Raw genomic sequence first — 18,723 nt, 5'->3', positions numbered from 1 at the left:
GGGCATGATTTGATGTCAAAGAAGGTTCTGGACTTTAGTTTGAGGGACAGGTAGCCTAACACACTGAAGTTCTTCTGACAAGAGCTCACAGACAGCGGGAAAGAAAACATTTTGAAAACACTTTGAGTCTGCAAGAATGAATTTACTCTGACACAATAACGCGTACAGTATTATGGTGACTGACTGATTAACTTGCCTGAGCCAGAACCTCAAGTAATCACTTAACAGAGTTTAGGACGTTTCTTTATTCCGTTTATAGCAAAAACGAAAAAGGTATTTATTAGTGTTACATTTGCATACACATAAAATGTGATTTTTCAGTATTTTGGGGGCAGATACTCAATAGCTCAAACAGATGTTGAGACACTTCAACGAAAGGTAAATGTCAGTTTGATTATCATAAATTTGGAGACTATTAATCTGAAGTTGATGACACCCTTAATTTTTAATTCAATTTCCAGAAACTGCTCTGGAAAGGATAAAACTGGGTCTGCTAAAATTACTGGTTATGTGCACCAGTCATATTAAAATGGAAATATATTTTCAAATGCAATTTTAATTGCTACTGTGCAAGTAAAAAAAGTGTGAAAATGGTTGAGAAAAAGCTATTTGAGTCTGACATTATTATGTTAGTCATGTGATTTCACAAATGACAAGTGTGACTTGTGGGCTTGTTGGCTCAGTTGGTAAATACATGATGGGACTATGTGTGAAGGCCACGAATATCAACTATTGATGAAAGCACTGGATGCTTTTTTCAGGATGGTAGTGATGTGCGGGGATATGAGGAAAATGCAGGAGATTGGCAATGGATAGTAGAGCCAGTGCAAACATGATGGGCTGAATGGTCTCCTTTGGTATCATAATGATTCTGTGATATCCTAGATTAAGCATACAGTCTAAATTAAATACATTTATTCTCGATGGGACTGTGATTGAAATGTTAAATCTGAATCTAGCTAAGAATCTCAAATTTAGCCAGGATTTCTGTTCTGAATCAAATTCATTTGGTGGGAAATTCTACCCTTCCCTGTGGCAACTTTGGCAATGTTAGATGCATTAAATCAAAAGGATTAGTAATGGAGTCCACTTTCTGGCCTCAACTCTGATTAAGACAAAGCAGAAAGGCCTATAGATAAACTTTCTACTCTGCTGCCATCACAAACATTAACTAAACAGTTGTTCTCCATTTTAAACCAACATCCCATACTGCTGATATTAAGAAGGAAGTCTTGATGTGTTTGTTCATGGGCTCTTAGGGAAATCCTCAATCACATTCCCACTACCCACACTCCATTTCATCCTTTCTCCTAAACCCAGTTGCCAGCATGTCCCCCCTCAATCTGTAGCTTCATGTATGTGTAATACCAACAGCAGCCACCACATTCCCACGGGTGCTACTGAGTACAGAGAATCTATCAGCCTCTGATTGACCAGCAGGTAAGACCTCTGCCACAGGGTCCTTCATCAATAATGGCACTGATTAACTCTCCAGCCCTACCCTGACTCCACAGGTTCTCCACAGTGTCTCTTCAAGGAAAAGGTGAATTTGTGTGTATCAGACTGGATTGTCATGCCTTCCATTATTAGATATCTGCTGAAGATCATCATCATCTTATGCAGCCAATGCCCACATGAAGACTGAACATGCTTATGAGATAAGAAAACATTCTTAGTGCAATGTTCTGCACTCGATTTGTGATTAAGTGCATCATTAATTCATATGAGATGCCTTTGTCCACGAGTGCAATGGGCTAATATCCAAGCTAAATTAAGAATCTAGGAGAAAGTGGGGATTGTAGATGCTGGAGATCAGAGTCGACACTGTGGCACTGGAAAAGCACAGCAAGTCAAGCAGCAACTGAGGAGCAGGAGAATCGACTTTTCGGACATAAGCCCTTCATCAAGAATGAGAATTATTATTCTTCCTGTTCTTTGAAGGATTTTAGATTCCACACACTGTCAAAATTCACATTGAGCCAGTTGTCACCCCTTTTCAGATATAGAATTTTAAAGGTTTGCAAAACAATCAGAAATATTTCATTTTCCAACATTTGTCCATTGTGATCTCTGCTGAAGGAAAAGGAGATGAATAAATGCATCTTGATTTTATGGTCGGTACATTAATATTCTGTCTCTATGTGTTCCATTTCCTGTCAAAATATGTAGTTTGATTTAGAGCCCACATTTTCCAATACTGACCTGTACAAAATCCGTCTGTTAGTTCAGTTTGACATTTTTTTTTGTTATTTATGTTTCGAAGTTGGGGAAATTATACAGTGCAGAAAATGTACAACTAAGAAACAACTGCGTTTTGTCAGATTCAGGCCTACATTTACATGTTCAGTTTCAAAATTTCAGGTCCTGTTACCTGCTGTGCAATGGAGGACCTGTCACATTCTCGGTTGAAATGCCAAACTTAATAATGATTTGACCTTAGCAGCTCACTGCCGAGTGTTACATTATCATAGGCTCACCAAGCAGTGTGCAACCATACCATTTCCTCTTCCATGATTGTTTGATTCCTAATTAATGAGCGTTGCTTTCATTTGGCAAGGGTGAAACAATAGTTTTCATCTGACAAAGATTTCTGCTGAAAATCAATACATTTTTACTGATTGAAATGAATGTTAACTTCGGCAATAAATGGCTAGGAATGATGCCAATTGTCCTAGGACTATTTATTAACCAAAGCCCTCTATTTAAAAATCATATATTGATAAATGAAGGTCATTGTAGAATTTGGTTTCTAATACATCAGTGATTCATGTAGTTGTTATAATTTTTGACTTTGATAATAACTGCATCACAGTGCATGTAATATAATGGAGTGTCTTTTTTACAGTAAGCCGTTGTAAATTAAGCTGATGACTTTGCATTGACTCAATCATAAATGTACTTCTTGATAAGAATGTGATTAGTAATGACTAAATGCTAATAATGCTCAGACTGGTGGTGATCATTACCACAAGGAAACAAAATAAAGCTACTCGATTGTATTACAAAGATCACGCACTATTTCCCAGAGGACTCCTGTTTAAATTTTAACTTTACATTCCCAGCGGTCAACCTCACCCATCAAGAGTGTACATGAGAAATTTCAATTTTGTGACTATTCAAGATAATGGGATTTCTGAAAGGTGCTCTTTGTGGGATGTAATTCCCTGCTGGGAGCAAGGAGTTGAAAAAAGATCCTCTATATAAAAGTGAAATGAGAGTATGATAGCAGCATTTTGGATTGTTTATATTTGAACCCTGAGATTGCTTATATTCTCATTTAAAATCAAATCTTATTTCACTGTTTTCTGCTAGAACTCATTTTATATCAGGAGTTAAAACTATTTCACTCCTTTCTCAATTTTTTTTTACTCCTGTAATCTTCAGGTTCTTCAAACTCGAACTTACAGCCATGTAATCACTACTCCCTTGATGTGCCTGAATGTCAATCTTAGCATTTCACCTTGGCCTCTTGTGAAACAAAATCACTTGCAAATTATTTGTATGCATTTGTTATATTTCCTGTGAATCAGCCTAATTGCAGTGATTGCAGCTCATCATTGCACTCTCTAATTAAGTACGATCACCTAGCAACTGTACGTACTTCTTCTTCCTGCGTACTCTTCAGTTCGCTGGCCTGAATATTGACTTCAGCAATGTCCGTCCTTAAGAGGCTCTCAATTATTTTCCTTTCCTATTTGGTTGCCTTCTCATCAGTTGCATACTATCTGCTGTTTAGAGTGGGGTTGTAATATTTACCATTCACTGTTCATACTATTTGTCTGGCTCTAGAAACAAAACACTGCCTTTGGCTGGTTGCTTTTATTATTTATTTTACTCAATAATTAGTAAGCAACAGGATTAGAAGTGTTGTAGGAAGGGACACCTCAATGTGAACGAAAGTCAGTTGATGTAAATGTGATACTTGGTTAGGTTACCAGTTGACAAAAAATTTTTTTTTTCCCCACCATTTCGTTCTATGGAAGTGACTCCACAAGCCAGCTCAATGAAACCAGTCATAACAGTATCCATAGCAACCAGAATGCTTTTACAGAATGCACACTGTGTCTCTCTGTTGAAAAGGAAGACATAACACTTTGAATTAAAGGAGAGAAAATTCCTAGCTGTACTAACTCTTTTTACAAATTACAAAAAAAATCTGTAATCTACCTATGCACACCTCACCTTCTCATTTTAGTCTTTTGATAATCAGATGCCTGGACAGATCGTGAGGCTTAGTCAAAGGGATAGAAATGTTTTCTCTTGAGCCCATATTTTTGGCTTTAAGCAGCACATTTTTCCTGTAACTTGCATGCAATTATTGGTCTCTACTTTTCCTGTCACTACCTGCAATTGTAAAACACCTCTTCCTATCTCAAAGAAAAAAAATGCAGACTGACACCAGGCACAAACATAAAGTAAAATAAAGTGAAGAGCTGTCAAGAGAGAAAGAAAAGAGAAAGACAAAATTAGAGGAGGAGTCAGCAAAACAAAGGCAACAAAACAGATGAGCAAAGGCTGTATCTGATTTATCATGTACAATGTCATACAGACTCAACCAGTAAATGAAAGTCTCCCGAAAAATTTCAGCGTTGCATGTTTAATTGTTGCACCCTGTATTCCTCACAGCTCAGGTCAACCAGATTAGATGAAGTGGGAATCAACAATTTGTACAATATATTGTTACAACAATGGTAAACATGGACTGTTTATTATTCAAACTTCTGTCAACTAGTTTAAAATACCCAAGATCTTCCTTAATTAAGAAGTTAATTTTGGATAAGAATAAGTACTGACCTAAAATGACTACTATGATTACCTGGCCATAGATGGAGCCTAATTGTGGAAACCAGTTTCATTGAGATTCCTATGTTAGCTAAAGGTTAACACCAGCCAACTGTGTCAGCATTAGAAAATGCACATCTCTTGTTTAATTCACAATTGCAGGATAAATTCAACAGTTGGGAATTTAATATGTGGAGCGTTTACTGTGAAAAGTCAGTGGAGCATACTCAGAAATGTACAAATGGATCACATTCAACAGCTGCTTTGAGCAACAAACTAGACAGAAAAACAAATATGAACTGACAACAGTAGAACAATGAAAACCCCTCTCTAACAGTCCCTCTCAACATCGAAGTCAGTGTTTGATGAACAAGCAGCTTAGAGACGATTGGAAAAGCACATCTAATTCTCTAATGTCTTTCAGGGAAGGAACTGCAATCCTTATCTTGCCTGGTCAACATATGACTCCCGAATCAGAACAATGTGGTTAACCCTTAACTTCCCTCTGGGCAATTAGAGATGGACAATAAATGCTAGCCTTACCAGTGATGCCCTCATCCAGTGAATGAATAAAACTAAAATATTGACTAAAAACTCAAGATATATAAACTTCTGCCTGCTGAGTCAAAAATATGAGTTAAAAATTAAACAACTGGCTTTAGAATTAAAATCTAACACCTCAAAGACTGTAAGATCATTTTTAAGCAAAAATGCACACCCTGATTTTCCTGTCTATATGATACACATTCTTGTTTCTAAGATTATTAACAGTGTTTTTCTGTATGTTTGACAACATTGTTTTCAGTGTTAGTAAGTAATAAAATTCCTCTTTCTTTCACTCCAGAAAACTTTGAAACTTGGCAGCATCTGTGGAGAGAAATCAGACTGGACGTTTTGGTTCAAGGGACTCTTCTTCAGAACCCCTTGACCCAAAACGTTAGCACTGATTTCTCTGCACAGATATTGCCAGACCAGTGGAACTTTTCCTGCAATTTCAGTTTTTATTTCTTATTTACAGTATCCACAGTTCTTTCAGTTTTGTAACCTTGTACATTGGCTCTTCCTGTTTAATCTAGTTAAATAAGTTATAATTGAAGTGTGATAGATGCACAGTTAAAAAAAAATCTTGTTGCAATTGACTGAAGGAGGGTTATAATGAAGGGAGTTGGTTTCCCATCCAAGCCTAGTATTAACAATATTTAACACAGCAAGATTTCCTCAGGAGCACATTGTCACGCAGTTTGACACTGAGCCACATAGAGATATTAGTTTAGGTGAAAAAGTTTGATCATTTAACGGAGCAACACAACAGAGGAGAGATTGGACATTAGGAAGTGAGTCATGGGGAGGAAATTGACAAATTTGCAGAGTAGTTGGCCGAAGGGACAGCTGCAAATGACTATATGAAAGATATCAAGGGTGTGCAAGAGGCAAAGTTAGAAGAATGCAGAGATCTGATGTATTTGCCCTGATTGCTATTGGTGACACCTTATGTATCCGCCAACTCGGCCAGTATGTGGCAAATGTTCTTGACGTAATTCTCTGCCACCAATACTCTTTTGTCCAATAATCATTAGTAAAAGATAAACCATTGGTAAAACTAAACAAAACAGGAACTTAACTTTGTCAACAAGATGGTTTATTGCAGTTCTGAAGAAGGGTCACTGAACTGACAATGTTAACTCTGCTTTCTCACCACAGATACTTCCAGACCTGCTGAGTGTCTCTGGCAGTTTGTTTCAGATTTCCAGCAGCTGCGCTCTTGGTTTTAGTTTGGTTTATTATATGATAGCAATAAGTACTGCTCACAATACTAGTCAGGAAACTATTGGGACTTTTGGGAGCAGTATAAAATACATCTGATGCCTGCACAGGCAAATGTAAAATACTGTCTGCACCCAACAATTGCGACATTAGATTGGGTGAATCCATTATAACTTAAACATGAACTCTTTCAATGTTGTGTACAAGAAGATCTTGAAGTGTTTTAGGACACAAACAAATTACAGAAGTAGGAAAATGCAAGGCCATAGATGGATTTGAAGACAAGGGTGAAAGTTTTAACATCAAGGTGTGGCTGGACCCAGAGGCAAACAGCAAGCAAATGAGTGGCAGTTTGTGTTCATAGGATCCAAGCAATAATGTTTTGAAAAAGCTCAATATTTCAGAGAATGATAGATGGGAAACCATGGTCTGGAGACATTAAAAGTCTGGTTTTGGTACAGCAGATGGGCTGAGGAGAGGAAAGGACAGGACAACATACGGAAGTGGAAGTAGACAGTTTTAAAAGTGTATTTGAAAATATATTTGATCTCTTTCAGATCAAATATGATATTAGGTTGCCAACAAGCCTGTAATCTTGGAACAATCCCAGCCCATGCTTTGCATTTATTCACTTAGCTACTGAAACATGTAAACTCATGTTGAAAAGCACTGCTGTGGTGGGAAAGAAGAAAGGACAAGCAGCAGAAAAACACATATCCCAATGGCCAAGTAACTAATGGCAGAGTTCCCATTCCTATGAAAACAGCAGTGCTATGCTATATCTTTAACATCACTGAAATATAAAAGATTGCACTGAACCTGTGGCAAGTATGTATATCAAAGATATATGACAATTCCTTTATAAGACTGATCTCATTAATTTGAATTGCTGTGCAGTGATATGCTAACATTAGGTAACACTGAGAAAATGTAACAAAGTCTGAAGAGATATTCTTTAGTTAAGAGCCTGATTTTGCAAGTCTAGAGAAATGTATGTCAGCTTTGATTGTTCCCTTGGTTGGCAAACACAACTTAAATCCACAGTGCACTTAGAATGAAATCCTCTACCTTTGAAAAATTACTTTCTGGTTCAGACCCAACAATGATAAGAAATTATTCTAAGCACACTCAAATATCAGAAGTAAATATTAAGCTTTTCCTATATAATTATGAATGTGTGAGACGCCATGCTGACTATCACTTTCAGATTGCTTGTAGGGCTTGCAGTGGTACTGGAAGCTGCATATGATAATATTCGGACAGGTAAAAATAAGTTGCATCTGTTTCAACTCAGCAAGATAGGTTAATTTCTCAGGACAATGCCAAACCATCCAACCCCAAACTCACTCTCGCAACGTGCAGCCCTCCACTCCAACCCCAACCTCACTCTCGCAACGTGCAGCCCTCCACTCCCTCTGCTCCAACCCCAACCTCACTCTCGCAATGGGCATCCCTCCACTCCCTTCACTCCAACCCCAACCTCACTATCAAACCGGCAGACAAGGGAGGCGCGGTGGTAGTTTGGCTCACGGATCTTTACACCACTGAGGCTAAACGCCAGCTCGCGGACACCTCCTCCTCCTGCCCCCTTGACCATGACCCCACCTCCCTCCACCAAACCATCATCTCCCAGGTCATCCATAACCTCATCACCTCAGGGGATCTCCCATCCACCGCCTCCAACCTCATAGTCCTACAACCCCACACCGCTCGTTTCTACCTCCTGCCCAAAATCCACAAATCTGACTGACCCGGCCGACCCATTGTCTCAGCCTGCTCCTGCCCCACTGAACCCATCTCTGCATACCTTGACACAGTCCTGTCCTCCTTAGTCTAAGAACTCTCCACCTACGTTTGGGCCCTCCACCTCCTCCATGATTTTCACTTCCCCGGCTCCCAACACCTTATCTTCACCATGGACATCCAGTCCCTATACACCTCCATCCCCCATCACGAAGGCCTCAAAGCCCTCTGCTTCTTCCTTTCCCGCCGTACCAACCAGTACCTTCCACTGACACCCTCCTTTGACTGACTGAACTGGTCCTCATTCTCTTTCCAATCCTCCCACTTCCTCCAAACCAAAGGAGTAGCCATGGGCACCCGCACGAGCTCCAGCTATGCCTGCCTCTTCGTCGGATATGTGGAACAGTCCATCTTCTGCATCTACACTGGCACCACGCCCCATCTTTTCCTCCGCTACATTGATGACTGTATCGGTGATATCTCATGCTCCCACGAGGAGGTTGAACAGTTTATCCACTTTACTAACACTTACCACCTCAACCTCAAATTTACTTGGACCGTCTCAGACTCCTCCGTCCCCTTCCTAGACCTCTCCATTTCTATCTCGGGCGACCGATTTAACACAGACATTTACTATAAACTGACTGACTCCCACAGCTACCTAGATTACACCTCCTCCCCCCTGCCCCCACATTCCCAATTCCTTCGCCTCCAACGCATCTGCTCCCAGGAGGACCAATTCCAACACCGAACAACCCAGATGGCCTCCTTCTTCAAAGACCCCAATTTCCCCTCAGACATGGTTGATGATGCTCTCTACTGCAACCCCTCCACTTCCTGCTCCTCTGCCCTTGAACCCCTGCCCCTCCAATCGCCACCAGGACAGAACCCCACTGGTCCTCACCTACCACCCCACCAACCTCCAGATACATCGTATCATCCTTCGTCATTTCTGCCACCTCGAAACAGACCCCGCCACCAAGAATATATTTCCCTCCCCTCCCCTATCAGCGTTCTGGAAAGACCACTCCCTCTGCGACTCCCTCGTCAGGTCCACACCCCCCATCAACCCAACCTCCACTCCCGGCACCTTCCCCTGCAACTGCAAGAAATGCAAAACTTGCGCCCACACCTTCCTTTCCTAAAGAAGGGCTTATGCCCGAAACGTCGAATTTCCTGTTCCTTGTCTGCTGCCTGACCTGCTGCACTTTTCTAGCAACACATTTTCAGCCCACACCTTCCCCCTCACTTTCCTCCAAGCCCCTAAGGGATCCTTCCATATTCATCACAAATTCACCTGCACCTCCACACACATCATTTACTGCATCCCCTGCACCCGATGTGACCTCCTCTACATTGGGGAGACAGGCCGCCTACTTGCGGAATGTTTCAGAGAACACCTCTGGGACACCCGCACCAACCAACCCAACCACCCTGTGGCTGAACACTTTAACTCCCCCTCCCACTCCGCCAAGGACATGCAAGTCCTTGACCTCCCCATTGCTAGACCATGGCAACACGACGCCTGGAGGAAGAGCATCTCATCTTCCGCCTAGGAACCCTCCAACCACAAGGGATGAATGCAGATTTCTCCAGCTTCCTCATTTCCCATCCCCCCACCTTATCTTAGTCCCAACCCTCGGACTCAGCACTGCCTTCCTAACCTGCAATCTTCTTCCCGACCTCTCCACCCCCAACCCCTCTCTGGCATATCACCCTCACTTTAACCTCCTTCCACCTATCACAGTCCCAACACCTCTCCCCCAAGTCTCTCCTCCCTACCTTTTATCTTAGCCTGCTTGGCACATCTTCCTCATTCCTGAAGAAGGGCTTATGCCCGAAACGTCGATTCTCCTGCTCCTTGGATGCTGCCTGACCTGCTGCGCTTTTCCAGCAACGCATTTTTCAGCTCTGATCTCCAGCATCTGCAGTCCTCACTTTCTCCAAACCATTCAGTGTCAGGATCAACCTGACTGATAACTGTCAATCAGCATTAATGGGTGTTTTCTCCGTGATAACACTTCTACCAATCAGACATCACCCATCGACAACCAGCAATCTTCTCTGAGGCTGTAAAGTGTTGTTTTTTCCATTTGAAATAATATTCTTGCAAAATGTCCTGATGAGTACTGAATGAAAGATTTTGACAATTTTTTTTCAGGAATATGCAAATTTTTTTTAAAAAAAAGGTGATGTCGAGAAAAATAAAGCTATGATATGTGACAGATTAGAAGGATCTGAACATAAAGCAAAACAAAATTCAAATCTGTTTGCTAGCTGGTACAGATACTCAAATCCAAGATAAATATACTGGCATCTCAATGTTTCTTACCTCATTCAACTGACTTATTCAAGTTTTCTTTGAATTGTTGAGGCAGTTTTAAAACTCCTTTTCCAGTCTACTGGCATGAATCCTTTTCAATTCTGATGGTCTGCATTTCTTTTCAGCTCTAACAACTGACTCGAAGACTTCTATATAAACTTTTCTAGTCTGGAAGCTTCACAAATTACAATCAATTTGCCTAGGTGACTTTTTCCCATGAACTGAATACATAGTTCTCCTGCCCGCAGGAAACTGCTTTTGCTTCTGAACTGAACTCCTGAATTTTCTGAACTAAAGTCAAAAGCTAAACTAATGGTCTTTGGTCTGTTTTGTCTGTATGCCAGAAACGCAACAGTATGAACATTCCTATTACATTTTTGACGAGGTCACAGGCCTTCTTAAAAATAATGTGTTTAGGTTACTGTTGCAGATGACTTACTGACCTCTTATAAAATAAAACTCTCTTCACGGAACTGAAATCAATCCATTTCTTTATTAAATGTCCAAATTCCAATAAAAATAATAATTGTCCAGATTTTCCAATAACTAGATAGTAATTTATGTAGCATGCATGGGAGATTTATATCAAGAATTTGTAGAATGCCTCATCGAGCAAACTCAAAGGGAATTGCTGGAGAAATTGAAGATTCCAGTGGGATCCCTGTGTACAGATCCTTTCAAAAATATCCATCAAAACTACAGAATTCAGAAGGTTCCCAATGCAGTTAATAGTTACTGAGCAATTTGACCATTAAAACTCTAATTCCTGAGTAACTATTAAACTGATCCTCAGACTGCCATTTACATCCTTAACAACAACTTCCCTAGACCCTTTACACCACCATGTTGCTTATCTGGCATTTGACCTCTGCTCCTCCCACCATCAGACCTGCCACATCTATTTTGCCTCTGCATCTTGACACTCTCTCCCTGGACCCAACATTCGCCTCCTCCCTCATGTAACCAGGTATGCTCCACTCCAGCTTCGGAACCCAGGATGACCACTCCCCTTGCACCTGACACCAAGACCCACAGCTAACCCCACCTATACTCCTGCTTCCATACTGGACTGTACTTGCCTTCCCTGAACCTGCTGCCAGAACAGAAATGCTTCATTGACCTCCAATGACTACCTCTTGACTCCTTCACCCTTATGAACCCAAACACCTGTACGCCTATCAGACTCGAGTTGGACTGGAGGGCCTGTTTCCGTGCTGTATATCTCTAAGGTGTATATCTCCAAGGGTTCTAAGGTGTTAAAAATATGACCAAACATTATTAGGAGCAAACATTAATGCATGAAGATAAGCAACCAAGCATCAATGCTGAATAGAAACAGCAAACAAATTCTGTAACAAATGTAATTTAAGAAATTAAATCCACCTTAGGTGAAGGGGCAGGTAGTGTTGAGGAGGTGGGGACACTACAAAAGGACTTTAACTAAGGAAGTTTACAAGAATGATGCCAGGGATAATGGGCCTTTCATATGAGGAGCAATGGAGTCATCGTCAATGAGATGTACAGCATAGAAACAGACTCTTTGGTCCAACTTGTCCATGCCAACCAATATTCTAAATAAATCTAATCCCATTTGTTGGTATTCCATATCCTTCTCAATCCTTGATGTCTTTAAAATGTTGTAATTACAGAGGAACCTCAATTATCCAAATGTCAATTATCTGAATATATGATTATCTGAAGGAGATCTCAAGGTCCCGATAGAAACATTACGTCAAAGAGCTGTTTCCACCATGATTATGACTTGTTTACAAGTAGAATGATTAAAAATGAACTCGGCTCACTGAAATGCTGCCGAGAACAGTCCTGGACAGTCCAGGCACAGTCTCTAAATGACTGACTTCTTGCCCTCTCTCTCTCCCCACACTTTCCCTGGAGTTCTAGACAAGGGTGTTCCCAAAACTCCCCCTTCCCCAGATAATCTCTTCAACATTATCCTATACAGGGCAGGGGTGGAACCTGTCAAAGTGTGTGTGTGTGTGTGTGTGTGTGTGTGTGTGTGTGTGTGTGTGTGTGTGTGTGTGTGTGTGTGTGTGTGTGTGTGTGTGTGTGTGTGTATATACGCGTGCAATATTTGGAGACTTACCCCACAAAGGCAGCAGCACTCTGACTGTTGGTGTCCATCCAGCAGCCCCAGAGGGAGGGGAGGTGGGGGTGGGGGTGGTCAGTGGTGGCAGGGTTGGGGGCGGGCGGGAGAACAGAGTTGGGATGGACAGCTTGGGGGGCGGGCAGGGTTGGGGGTGGATGGCTTTGGGGGGGTGGGCAGTATTAGGGTGGAAGGCTTTGGGGGTGGGCAGGATTGGGGTGGACGGCTTTGGGGGGTGGGCAGAGTTGGGTCGGAAGCAGTTGGGGGTGGGCAGGGTTGGGGTGGACGCAGTTGGGGGGCACGAGCTGGGGTGGATGGCTTTGGGGGGGTTGGACAGTGTTGGGGTGGACAGCTTTGGGGGGTGGGCAGGGTTGGGGGTGGACGGCTTTGGAGTGTGGGCAAGGTTTTGGGGCAGACACGGTTGGAGGCCAGGCAGGGTGCGGGGTGGGTGCAGACGGGGTTGGGGTGGGAGCAGACAGTGCTGGGAGAACAGACAGTGGGAGTGGGTTTGGGGGTTTATGCGGTGGGCAGTGGGTGGGGTCTCACACATAGTGTGCTGCTGACTAGTCTCCTAAACAGGGAGCAGTCTTCACAGAGGACTCTGAGTCCCAGCGGAAATCAATTAATTGGATAATCAACTATCCAAACGAAATAGTGCCCGTGCATCTCATTCGGATAATCAATGTTCCTCTGAATACTAGCCTCTGCTACTTTCTCTGCCAGCTCAGTCCATACATGTACCACCCTCTGCATGAAAAGGTTGCCCCTTAGGTCTCTTTTAAATCTTTTTCCTCTCACCTGCTTGCCCTCTAGTTTGGACTCCCCCATCCCGGGGAAAATAACTTGTTTTTCTAAACTATCCGTGCCCTGTATGATTTTATAAACCTCTATAAGGTCACCCCTCTGCCTCCAATGCTCCAGGGAAATTAGCCCACTCTAACCAGCCTCTCCCCATTGGTCCAACCCTCCAGCCCCGTCAACATCCTTGTAAATCTTTTCTGAATCCTTTCAAGTTTCATAACATCCTTCTTTTAGCAGTAAGACCAGAATTGCACGCAGTATTCCAAAAGTGGCCGAACCAATGTTCTATACAGCCAAAACATGACCTCCCAACTCCTATACTCAATGCACTGACCAATAAAGGCAAGCATTTCGAATGCTTTTCTCGTTATCCTGCGTGCCTGCAATTCAACTTTCAAAAGATGAGGAGTTGGGGGTTGGGGGCAATGTGCAATCTCATTAAAACTTAATACTGCATAGAGTAGATATGAGGAAGGTGTTTCCACTAGTAGGAGAAACTAGGACCTGAGGTGTAACCTCAGAATGAAGGGATGACCCTTTAGAACTGAGATGAGGAGGGATTTCTTCAACCAGAGGATTGTAAATCTGTAGAAGTCATTGGCACAGAAGGCTGTGAAGGCCAAGTCATTGAATGTATTTAAATCGAAGATAGAGAGATTCCTGATGATTAAGGGTATTAAAGGTTACAGGGACAAGGCAGGAGATTGAGGTTGAGAAATATATCAGCCCTGACCAAATGGTGGAGCAAACTAGTTGGGCCAAATGTCCTAATTCTGCTCCTATATGTTACAGTCTTTAAAATTAAAATCAAACTCTTAATGTTCTGTTGGACCGTGGCATGATTGATTAATTTTAATTGTTTTCTCTCAGAAGTATAGTTTAATTCATTGACAAACTAAGGGCACTGCTGGCATGGTCAACATTCTTAGCTGCTCCTCAGAAGATGACATTGACCCCCCTTTCTAAACAACTGCAGCCAGTAAAATGAAAATACTTCCTCAGTGCTGTTCGGTGGGGAGTTCTAAGATATTATTCCTGTAACAAGGAAGGAATGCAATATATCTCTAAGTTAAAATGTGTGATTTGAAGAGGAGCTTGAAGTTGGTGACTATCCATCTTCCTGCTTCCCTTGTTCATCTCAGTGGAGGAGAACATAAAGTTGAAAGATGCTACGGAGGAAGGTTTTATACATTGCATTTAACAATCACATTGCACTCAAGGTGGAGTGAGTGAATATTTAAGGTGACAGATCAAACAGGTTGGTATGGTTGATTCTGAGTTCCTTGTCAGTCCTGCATTCACTCAGCAAATGGGAAGATTTCCACCACATTCCTGACTTGTGTCTTGCAAATAATGAAATGGTTTTGGGCACTCATTCATTGCAGAGTATTCAGTTTCTATCATGCTTTTAAAGCATGTTTCTATATCTGGTCCAATTAGGATTTTACTCACTGGTAAACCCTGATTTGTTGATGACAGAGGAGTTGATGGTATTCATCCTGTAAAATGTCAAGGGAAAGTAGTTAGACTCTGTGATTAGGAGTTGTCATTATCTGATATTTTTGTAGCAGGACTATTGCTTGTCAATTATGTTATCCAGACCTTGCTGCTTGAGGGCATGGGCTGCTCAGAGGAACTCCTGCAGCGATCTCCTGGGGTTGAAATAATTGACCAAGAACAAGCATAACTACCTATTATAGGCGATATTTACATAGAGCCAGTGTAGAAGTTTGCAATTGATTTGGATTAGCTTGAATTTTAGGAGGACTCTTTCATGCCATGTTCAGTCAGATATTGCTTTGATATCAAAGGCAGCACCTCTCATTGTACATCTGAATAATAGCTTGTTTGGTCATATTTGAACCAGGCTGTAAGGCAATCTTGATTTGAGTGGCCCTACGGACAACCAAAATAAGGTTTCATGAAGGTTTCCATTTTATTGGTGAGTAAGTGTCACTTTATATCACTGTTGGTGACACCTTCCTTCACCTTGCTGATGATTCAGAGTAGATTAGTGCACCAGCATTTCATCAGATTAGAATTGGCTTGCTTGTTCTAGGCAATTTTCTACTCTGAAAATAAATGCCAGTATTATGGCCATAAAGGTACAGATTATTTTGGGTAACATTTCACCCTCGATATTTATGTAATTCCTAATGGTGGAAGTTTTTGTATGCAATTGTGTACCATTTATTTACAAAATAAATTAGAATTTAGAATCCTCTGACTGGAAAGAGGCCCTTCTGCCCAACAAGTCCACACCAACCCTCTGAAGGGTATCCCACTGAGACGTATGCTCCCCACCCTATATTTACCCTGAGTAATGCACCTAACCTACACATCCCTGGACACTACAGGCAATTTAGTACAGCCAATTAACCTATCCTGCACATCTTTAGACTGTGGGAGGAAACCGGAGCACCTGGAGGAAACCCACGCAGACAAGGGGAGAATGTGCAAACTCCACACAGACACCCAAGATGGAATCGATCTCAGGTCCCTGGCACTGTGTGGCAGCAGTGCTAACCACTGAGCCACCATGCTGCTCTTTTTATAAAAAAAACATTTTAGTGTGAGGTGTGTCATAGAATCCCTACAGTGTAAAAACAGGGCCTTCGGCCAGCAAGACCACACCAACCCTCTGAAGAGTAACCCACCGAGACCCATTCCCCTACATTTATCCCTGATTAATGCACCCAACATCCCTGAACACTATGGGCAATTTAGCATGGCCAATTCAAATAAACTATCCATCGTTGGACAGTGTGAAGAAATGTATGCAAACACAGGAAGAATGTGTAAACTCCAGACAGACAGTCAGCCGAGGCTGGAATTGAACTCTGTTCCCTGGTGCTGTGAGGCAACAGTGCTAACCAATTAAGCCACCATGCCATTAATTATGAATATTTTGAGATTTTTTAAATGGTATGATAAGGTGTTACATAAATGTAAGTCTTTATGTTCTTTTCTTCAACGTATTGACATTGTTGAGACTGCACCTAGAGTACTGTGCATTGATCTGGTCTCCTTACTAAAGGAAGGCCTATGCTTGCATTGGAACCAGTTCAGACAGTTCACTGAGCCCATTTCTGAAATGACTGGTTTGTCTCAGTAGGGAAGTTTGATCAAGTTCAGCCTAGAATCATTGGCATTTGGAAGAATGATAGGTTACCTGACATGAAACTTACTCGATTTTGGGTTGACTTGACAGAATAGTTGCTCAGAAGATGCTTCCTCTTCCTTGGGAAATCGAAGGACCAGAACTTAAAAGGAGGGGTATCCCACATAAAATGTGGGTTAGAAGCAGAACTTATGTTCTCATTGGTTCGTTAGAGTTTGGAATTATCTTCTCCAGGGGAAATTGAAAATTGTGTTATTGACTCTAGTCAATGATTTTGATCAACAAAATAATCAAAGATTATGGAGGGGGTTGGAGTCACATGCTTAAACATACCTCATTGCATGGAGTTAAGGCCATAATCAGTGCACCCACAATCCTAAATTAAAATAACAGAGCAGGCTTGATGGAATGAAGTTGAACAAAATTAGGGTGCATGGTATTGGGGGCAAAGTACTAACTTGGATTGAAACTTGATTGGCTGATAGGAAACAAAGAGTAGTGATAAACGGCTCCATTTCTGAATGGCAGGCAGTGACCAGTGGTACCGCAGGGATCAGTACTGGGACTGCAGCTTTTTACAATATATGTTAATGATGTAGAAGTTGGTATTAGCAGTAACATTAGCAAATTTGCTGATGATACTAAGCTGGGTGGCAGGGTGAAATGTGATGAGGATGTTAGGCGATTAGAGGGTGACCTGGACAAGTTAGGTGAGTGGTCAGATGCATGGTAGATGCAGTTTAATATGGATAAATGTATGGTTATCCACTTTGGTGGCAAGAACAGGAAGGCAGATTACTACCTAAATGGAATCAGTTTAGGTAAAGGTGCAGTACAGAGAGATCTGGGTGTTCTTGTACACCAGTCAATGAAAGCAAGCATGCAGGTACAGCAGGTAGTGAAGAAGGCTAATAGCATGCTGGCCTTCATAACAAGAGGGATTGAGTATAGAAGCAAAGAGGTTCTTCTGCAGCTGTACAAGGCCCTGGTGAGACCACACCTGGAGTACTGTGTGCAGTTCTGGTCTCTAAATTTGAGGAACAACATTCTGGCTATTGAGGGAGTGCAGCGTAGGTTCACGAGGTCAATTCCTGGAATGGCGGGATTACCTTACACTGAAAGACTGGAGCGACTAGGCTTGTATACCCTTGAGTTTAGAAGACTGAGAGGGGATATAATTGAGACATATAGATTATTAAAGGATTGGACACTCTGGAGGCAGGAAACATGTTTCTGCTGATGGGTGAGTGCTGAACCAGAGGACACAGCTTAAAAATACGGGGTAGACCATTTAGGACAGAGATGAGTAGAAACTTCTTCACCCAGAGGGTGGTGGGTGTGTGGAATGTTCTGCCCCAGAGGGCAGTGGAGAACCAGTCTCTGGATTCATTTAAGAAAGAGTTGTATAGAGCTCTCAAGGATTGTGGAATCAAGGGTTATAGAGATAAGTTAGGAACAGGATACTGATTAAGGATGATCAGCCATGATCATATTGAATGGTGGTACAGGCTCGAAGGGCAGAATGGCCTACTCCTGCACCTATTGTCTATTGTCTATTGAATGGTAGACTCCTGCTTCTATCTTGTATGTTAGGTCCTTATTCTTTTTAGTAATTTGAAATATAGAGGTGAGTTGTAATTAAACATGTGTTTCTATTTCAATAAGTTGATTTCTGATAAAAGTAAAAATTTTATGTAAAATTTCCAAATGCTTAAACAAAAATATAATTTGAAGAACTAATAAGAAAATGAATGGCAGAATTGGTATGAGATTCTCCATGAAGGTTGTAGATTGGATCGAATTAAAGTAAAACTTCAGTCGAGATTATAGAATTATGGATTCATAAAATCATTGAATCCCTACTGTGCGGAAAGAGGCCATTTGGTCCATTGAGTCTTCATAATCCTTCAAAGAGCATTCCACCCAGACCCAACCCTTCATCCCAACCCTATAACCCCATTTGTACCATGGCTAATCCGCATTATCTCCAGAAATGTGTAGGCTATGAGTCAATTTACCAGAGCCAATTCACTTGACATGCACATCTTTGGACCGTAGGAGGAAACCAGAGCACGTGATGGAAAC

The 18,723-nt window shown here is 41.7% G+C and overlaps 1 protein-coding gene and 1 long non-coding RNA gene across 4 annotated transcripts in view; one reads left to right on the top strand and one right to left on the bottom strand.

The window, feature by feature from the left end:
* Window positions 1-10,833, bottom strand: part of LOC132820163 (uncharacterized) — a 78,865-nt gene extending 68,032 nt beyond the window's left edge. Inside the window, exon 1 of the long non-coding RNA XR_009645176.1 lies at window positions 10,622-10,833. This is a non-coding gene — a long non-coding RNA (uncharacterized LOC132820163). The remainder of the gene's footprint in view (window positions 1-10,621) is intronic.
* tenm1 (teneurin transmembrane protein 1) overlaps window positions 1-18,723 on the top strand; it is an 833,960-nt gene that overhangs the window by 284,249 nt on the left and 530,988 nt on the right. The window lies entirely within an intron of this gene.

Source organism: Hemiscyllium ocellatum, chromosome 11 (genome assembly GCF_020745735.1).
Source record: "Hemiscyllium ocellatum isolate sHemOce1 chromosome 11, sHemOce1.pat.X.cur, whole genome shotgun sequence".
Classification (NCBI taxonomy): domain Eukaryota; kingdom Metazoa; phylum Chordata; class Chondrichthyes; order Orectolobiformes; family Hemiscylliidae; genus Hemiscyllium; species Hemiscyllium ocellatum.
This window is presented reverse-complemented; position numbering and strand designations above follow the sequence as displayed.